Raw genomic sequence first — 8,469 nt, 5'->3', positions numbered from 1 at the left:
GACAACTGTGTTAGCCCCTCAGTCATGTCTGACTGTCTGTGACCCCAGGGACTGCAGCCTGCCAGGATCCTCTGCCCTTGGGATTTTCCAGAAAGGATACTGGTGGGTTGCCATTTCCTTTTCCAGGGGATCTTCCCAGTGCATGGATTGAACCTGGGTCTCCTGCAGTGCAGGCAAATTCTTTAACATCTGAGTTCTAATTTGGACAACTGTAGGAATGTAATTCTGTTAATTGGATCATTTGGCAAATAGTAGAAGAAAATTAGGTTTTGAAAAAAATTAGTTTGGTTTTGAATATATAGGTTCTGGGGAGTCTGCAGAACATCTAAGTAGAAACAGAAATTATCAGCACATATTTGGTATTTTAAGCCAACACCAGAGGTTGAAATCAGAGATGCTAGACCATAGGTTACAAACCTATAATGTCTATTATGACTAGAAGGTAAATGGCACAAGCTATCTAGAAGAGAAGTGCCACAAACCTGAGAGCATATTCTCTGTTTAATCAGGGAGCAAGTTCCAAGTAGTGGGCCTAATGCCATCAGAGCTCAATTTTTTAAGAGCAGCCAGAGGTTTGGTTTTCTATGTGAAATCTGATTTTTAAGTGTTGGCAACTATTTTGTTTGTTTTTAAGTACTAAGCAAAGCATGTCTTGGACCACATTTAGAGAGCAGCCAGTTTGTTAAATTGGACTATAGATCATGGGTCCCCAACCCTCAGGGCCATGGACCAGTTAGGAAACAGGCCACGCAGCAGGAGGTGAATGGTGGTAGCAAGCAAAGCTTCATGTATGGTGCGCAATGCCTCACATTACCACCTGAACCGATTCCCCCTTGGTCCCCCTCCTACCACCACCATCCGTGGAAAAATGGTCTTGCACAAAACTGGTCTTTGGCGCCAAATAGGTTGGAGACTGCTGCTGTGGATTATAGAGAAGAGGGCTACAGGTAAAATCAGAATGTTAGGACACAAATATGGTAATAAAGTCATGAGCTCCTCCAAGATGCTAGCCTGAAAACATGGGACAGTCATTACAAATTATTTTAAGCCTAGTTCTGATATTTTATAAGTATGAGAGTACTCTTCAGCAGGTTGGGGAGGTATGGGAATAGAGTTACACTTGTAGGTATCCAAAGCGTTTGACTGTGTGGATCACAATAAACTGTGGAAAATTCTAAAAGAAATGGGAATACCAGACCACCTTACCTGCCTCTTGAGAAATCTATATGCAGGTCAGGAAGCAACAGTTAGAACTGGACATGGAACAACAGACTGGTTCCAAATAGGAAAAGGAGTACGTCAAGGCTGTATATTGTCACCGTGCTTGTTTAACTTATATGCAGAGTACATCATGAGAAAGGCGGGGCTGCAGGAAGCACAAGCTGGAATCAAGATTGCCAGGAGAAATATCAATAACCTCAGATATGCAGATGACACCACCCTTATGGCAGAAAGTGAAGAAGAACTAAAGAGCCTCTTGATGAAAGTGAAAGAGGAGAGTGAAAAAGTTGGCTTAAAGCTTAGCGTTCAGAAAATTAAGATCATGGCATCTGGTCCCATCACTTCATGGCAAACAGATGTGGAAACGGTGGAAACAGTGGCTGACTATTTTTCTCGGCACCAAAATCATGGTGACTGCAGCCATGAAATTAAAGACGCTTGCTCCTTGAAAGGAAAGTTATGACCAACCATGATAGCATATTAAAAAGCAGAGACATTCCTTTGCCATCAAAGCTCCATCTAGTCAATGCTATGGTTTTTCCAGTGGTCATGTATAGATGTAAGAGTTGGACTGTAAAGAAAGCTGAGTGCCGAAGAATTGATGCTTTTGAACTGTGGTGTTGAAGAAGACTCTTGAGAGTCTCTTGGACTGCAAGGAGATCCAACCAGTCCATCCTAAAGGAGATCAGTCCTGGATGTTCATTGAAGGGACCGATGTTGAAGCTGAAGCTCCAATACTTTGGCTACCTGATGTGGAGACCTGACTCATTTGAAAAGACCCTGATGCTGGGAAAGATTGAGGGCAGGAGGAGAAGGGGACGGCAGAGGATGAGATGGTTGGATGGCATCACCAACACAATGGACATGGGTTTGGGTGGACTCCGGGAGTTGGTGATGGACAGGGAGGTCTGGCGTACTTCAGTTCATGGGGTTGCAAGAGTCAGACACAACTGAGCTACTGAACTGAACTGAAGCAAAAAAAAAAAAAAAAAAGCGTAATTTATTTTAAATGACATGAAGGATATCTAAAAGGCAAAATCAACCTATCATCTGTAATCATTTCAACTTGCATTTGGATTGCCTTCAAAAATATAGAAAAAGCTTGTAAAAATGTTTTTAAAAATACACTATCCCCCACCATTCTGAGTAATATGTGATTATTGAAGACTCTAAGAAGATGACTGGAAACAGTGCAGTCTGAGTCTCATAAAACAGATAGAGCATCTAGGATAGCAAAATGACAGTAATTAAAAGAACAAATCATGGCTACAACAAGAAAGAATCCTTTTAAAGTTCAAAATGTGAACAGATGGGGGCAAACCTCCAACTTAATATCAGAATCTGCATAAGAGGAAATAGTGGGAAGACAACAGAGCAGCTAAAGGCTATGAGAACCTCTGACTGCCAACAGGTATTCACTGAAAAGCAAGGGAGATCAATATGAAATTAGCAGTGAAACTGACAGACTAATCTCAGAGTGAATAGAGGTGGTTGAGCAGGAAGGTCTGAAGGTGCTCATAGGGTGTGGGGGGGTCTATGAATTCTCAAAACTTAATAAACCTGAGCTCCCTTCTTGGAAAAGAGCCCAACACTAAGAGGAAACTTCTGGGAATAGAATTCCAAATTAGACAGATTAGAGACAATCTGTTCAGTTCAGTTCAGTCGCTCAGTCATGTCTGACTCTTTGCGACCCCCTGAATCGCAGCACGCCAGGCCTCCCTGTCCATCACCAACTCCCGGAGGTTACTCAAACTCATGTCCATTGAGTTGGTGATGCCAGCCAACTGACTCATCCTCTGTCATCCACTTCTCCTCCTGCCCCCAATCCCTCCCAGCACCAGTGTCTTTTCCAATGAGTCAACTCTTCTCATGAGGTGGCCAAAGTATTGGAGCTTCAGCTTCAACATCAGTCCCTTCAATGAACACCCAGGACTGATCTCCTTTAGGATGGGCTGGTTGGATCTCCTTGCAGTCCAAGAGACTCTCAAGAGTCTTCTTCAACACCACAGTTCAAAAGCATCAATTTTACGGTGCTTTGCTTTCTTCACAGTCCAGTTCTCACATCCATACATGACCACTGGAAAAACCATACATAGCATTGACTAGATGGAGCTTTGATGGCAAAGGAATGTCTCTGCTTTTTAATATGCTATCTAGGTTGGTCATAACTTTCCTTCCAAGGAGTAAGCGTCTTTTAATTTCATGGCTGCAGTCACCATCTGCAGTGATTTTGGAGTCCAGAAAAATAAACTCAGCCACTGTTTCCACTGTTTCCCCATCTATGCCATGAAGTGATGGGACCAGATGCCATGATCTTAATTTTCTGAATGTTGAACTTTAAGCCAGCTTTTTCACTCTCCTCTTTCACTTTCATCAAGAGGCTCTTTAGTTCTTCTTCACTTTCTGCCATAAGGGTGGTATCATCTACATATCTGAGGTTATTGATATTTCTCCTGGCAATCTTGATTCCAGCTTGTGCTTCTTCCAGCCCAGCATTTCTCATGGTGTATTCTGCATATAAGTTAAATAAGCAGGGTGACAATATACAGCCTTGACCTACTCCTTTTCCTGTTTGGAACCAGTTTGTTCCATGTCCAGTTCTAATTGTTGCTTCCTGACCTGCATATAGGTTCCTCAAGAGGCAGGTCAGGTGGTCTGGTATTCCCATTTCTTTCAGAATTTTCCACAATTTATTGTGATCCACCCAGTCAAAGGCTTTGGCATAGTCAATAAAGCAGAAATAGATATTTTTCTGGAACTCTCTTGCTTTATCGATGATCCAGTGAATGTTGGCATTTTGATCTCTGGTTCCTCTGCCTTTTCTAAAAACAGCTTGAACATCTGGAAGTTCACGGTTCACATATTGCTGAAGCCTGGCTTGGAGAATTTTGAGCATTACTTTTCTAGCGTGTGAGATGAGTGCAATTGTGTGGTAGTTTGAGCATTCTTTGGGATTGCCTTTCTTTGGGATTGGAATGAAAACGGACCTTTTCCAGTTCTGTGGCTACTGCTGAGTTTTCCAAATTTGCTGGCATAATGAGTGCAGCACTTTCACAGCATCTTCTTTCAGGATTTGAAATAGCTCAAGTGGAATTCCATCACCTCTGCTAGCTGTTTGTAGTGATGCTTCCTAAGGCCCACTTGACTTCACATTCCAGGATGTCTGGCTCTAGGTAAGTGATCACACCATCGTGATTATCTAGGTCATGACTATCTTTTTTGTACAGTTCTTCTGTGTATTCTTGACACCTCTTCTTAATATCTTCTGCTTCTGTTAGGTCCATACCATTTCTGTCCTTTATTGAGTCCATCTTTGCATGAAATGTTCCCTTGGCATCTCTAATTTTCTTGAAGAGATCTCTAGTCTTTCCCATTCTGTTGTTTTCCCTCTATTTCTTTGCACTGATAGCTGAGGAAGGCTTTCTTATCTCTCCTTGCTATTCTTTGGAACTCTGCATTCAAGTGGGTATATCTTTCCTGTTCTCCTTTGCTTTTTGCTTCTCTTCTTTTCACAGCTATTTGTAAGGCCTCCTCAGACAGCCATTTTGCTTTTTTGCATTTCTTTTCCATGGGGATGGTCTTGATCCCTGTCTCCTGTACATTGTCACAAACCTCCATCCATAGTTCATCAGGCTCTCTGTCTATCAGATCTAGTCCCTTAAATCTATTTCTCACTTCCACTGTATAGTCATAAGGGATTTGATTTAGGTCATACCTGAATGGTCTAGTGCTTTTCCTCACTTTCTTCAATTTAAGTCTGAATTTGGCAATAAGGAGTTCATGATCTGAGCCACAGTCAGCTCCTGGTCTTGTTTTTGCTGACTGTATAGAGCTTCTCCATCTTTGGCTGCAAAGAATATAATCAACCTGATTTCAGTGTTGACCATCTGGTGATGTCCATGTGTAGAGTTCTCTTGTGTTGTTGGAAGAGGGTGTTTGCTATGACCAGTGCGTTCTCTTGGCAAAACTCTATTAGCCTTTGTCCTGCTTCATTCTGTACTCAAAGGCCAAATTTGCCTGTTACACTGGGTGTTTCTTGACTTCCTACTTTTGCATTCCAGTCCCCTATAATGAAAAGGACCTCTTTTTTGGGTGTTAGTGCTAAAAGGTCTTGTAGGTCTTTATAGAACCATTCAACTTCAGCTTCTTCAGTGTTACTGGTTGGGGCATAAACTTGGATTACCATGATATTGATTGCCTTGCTTTGGAAACGAACAGAGGTCATTCTATCATTTTTGAGATTGCATCCACGTACTGCATTTCAGACTCTTTTGTTGACTATGATGCCTACTCCACTTCTTCTAAGGGATTCTTGCCCACAGTAGTAGATATAATGGTCATCTGAGTTAAATTCACCCATTCCTGTCGATTTTAGTTCGCTGATTCCTACAATGTTGACATTCACTCTTGCCATCTCCTGTTTGACCACTTCCAATTTGCCTTGATTCATGGACCTAACATTCCAGGTTCCTATGCAACATTGCTCTTTACAGCATTGGACCTTGCTTCTATCACCAGTCACATCCACAACTGGGTATTGTTTTTGCTTTGGCTCCATCCCTTCATTCTTTCTGTAGTTATTTCTCCACTGATCTGCAGTAGCATATTGGGCACCTACCGATCTGGGGCGTTCCTCTTTCAGTATCCTATCATTTTGCCTTTTCATACTGTTCATGGGGTTTTAAAGGCAATAATAGTGAAGTGGTTTGCCATTCCCTTCTCCAGTGGACCACATTCTGTCAGACTTCTCCACCATGACCCGACCGTCTTGGGTGGCCCCACACAGCATGGCTTAGTTTCATTGAGTTAGACAAGACTGTGGTCCCATGTCCAAGGTAAGGAGCAGTGGCTGCGCTTTGCTGGAGCAGCCGTAAAGAGATACCCCACGTCCAAGGTAAGAGAAACCCAAGTAAGATGATGGGTGTTGCGAGAGGGCATCAGAGGGCAGACACACTGAAACCATCATCACAGAAAACTAGCCAATCTGATCACAGGACCACAGTCTTGTCTAGCTCAATGAAACTTAGAGACAATAGAAGCAGAGAAAAAAAGTCCAGATGAAAGTGGGAGAAGAGAAGACAGAGCTAAGAAATGACCAGGATATAAAAGCGTCATTTTATGAAAACATCAGAAAAGTAAGCTCTAGAAGCTAGTAATTCTATTCTACACATGTCTGTCTCTTAAAAATATAGAATAGCTTATTTAAACTAAAACCGTGCCATGAAAAGAATTATAATTGAATTCTATGTAAAGCAGTTATAATAAAAATATGAAACAGCAAAAAAGGTGAAAACTGTAACCCAATATTTCAAAACAAGGGAAATTTTTTAAATGTTAGAAGATAGAACAGCATAAACCAGAAAAACTCAGAAATAATATGATTGGAGAAAAGATTTGAAGAGGAGCAACAGAACTCAGAAAATATGAAATAAAAAATGTATGTAACATACTGAAAGTGTGAGCAAATATAATAAGAAGAAAAAGAAATAGAAATAAAACTGTTCTCAGGTGACATGATTGTCTATGAAAAACATCCCAAAAAACCAAAAACTACTCATGGAATTAATAATTGATTATAGCAAGGTCACAAATGACGAGGTTAATTTAGGAACGTTCCTGTCTACCAGTGATGAACAATTGGAACTTAAAATTAAAGAAAACATTAGTACCAATAACAAAGATATGCATCTAACAAAATGTACAGGATCTATATGAGTGAAACTACAGAACTCTGATGAAAGAAAGATCTAAATAAATATAAGATTCCGAGTACATGGATTAAAAGACAATATTGTAGGGACAAGCTCAGGTCTTGCTTTCCCATACCATTTTTCATTGAAAGGGACCAGAGCTCCTTGGAGCAAGGGCTGACTCTAGGATTGGGGTAAAAACATACAAGATGAGCCTGGAGCATTTTGTAGGACCAGAAATGAAGGAAATGCTTGAACACACACACATATACAAAGATAGGATATGTCAAAGGAACATAGGAGCCAACTGAATGAGCTCCCAATGAACAACTGTAGAGTCATATTGGATTATAACCCCAAATATAAAATAAATGGTTGTGCTTATGCTGTTATAAATCATAAATAAATAGGGAAGAAGAGATAACTCTATCATGCAGAGAAACTCCAAATTATATAGACGCTTCATCCACAAAGAGGAGGAATATAACTCCTTAGTCTTTAGGTATGAGCTGCCCACAGCACTTCTTCCAGAGAGTACAGTATGGAAGAGAAGGTTTAAAGAAGATAACTTTACAGTGGAGAAGTCTGACAACATTTGTCAGCCAGGTGATCAAGGTCAACATCAACAGTGATAAATCACACCTTTGATATAGTGTGATGAAAATGGCACCTCTGTGGTTTTCCTCCACACCTACAAGCCCGCTCATCATAAGAAAAAATATTCCATAAAACTAATAAAGGAGCATTTTATAAAACACCTGACCTGATCCTGCAAAACACATCAAAGTTGTCAATGCCATCAAAAATGGGGGAAAATCATTATATGTGGAATCAAAAAGGAAGGGGGCAAAGGAACCTACCTATAAAATAGAAATAGAGTTACAGATATAGAAAACAAATGTATGGTTATTAGGGGGTGAGGGGGACAGGGATAAACTGGAGGATTGGGATTGACATACACACTGCTATATATAAAGTAGATAACTAACAAGGACCAGCTGTGTAGCACAAGGAACTCAACTCAGTCCTCTGTAATGGTCTATTTGGGAAGAGAATCTGAAAAAGAGTGGATATATGTGTAACAGACTCACTTTGCTATGCACTGGAAACTAACACAACATTGTAAACACTATAGTCCAATAATTTTTTTTTTAACTGAAGAAACTTAGAGAAACCCATACCTAAGAAACACCTAAATGTACATGACAACTAATTTTAATGTAACCTGGATAGAATCTTGGAATAGAAAAAAACATTAGATTAAGGAAATCTAAATAGAGTATGGATTTTAGTTACTATGTCAATTATTAATAAATATACCACATTAGTATAAGATATTAATAATGATAACTGGGTACAGTGTATATGGGAAATCTCTGGAATGTCTTAGTAAATAAAATGATTCTGATCAAAATTTAAGCTTTGTTTTCTTTATAATAGTTCATTGAAAGAAAGCTATCAGTTTTCTTCCTAAATGCTAGAAATTTGGTTTTGTGCCACCAAAAATAAAGTTAGACTCCTCTTAGGGTGAGTATTATCGACCCACAAGGAGTTTTTG

Source organism: Cervus elaphus, chromosome 17, assembly GCF_910594005.1.
Source record: "Cervus elaphus chromosome 17, mCerEla1.1, whole genome shotgun sequence".
Classification (NCBI taxonomy): Eukaryota; Metazoa; Chordata; class Mammalia; order Artiodactyla; family Cervidae; genus Cervus; species Cervus elaphus.
The sequence above is the reverse complement of the archived record's forward strand: the minus strand, read 5'-3'. Positions refer to the sequence as shown.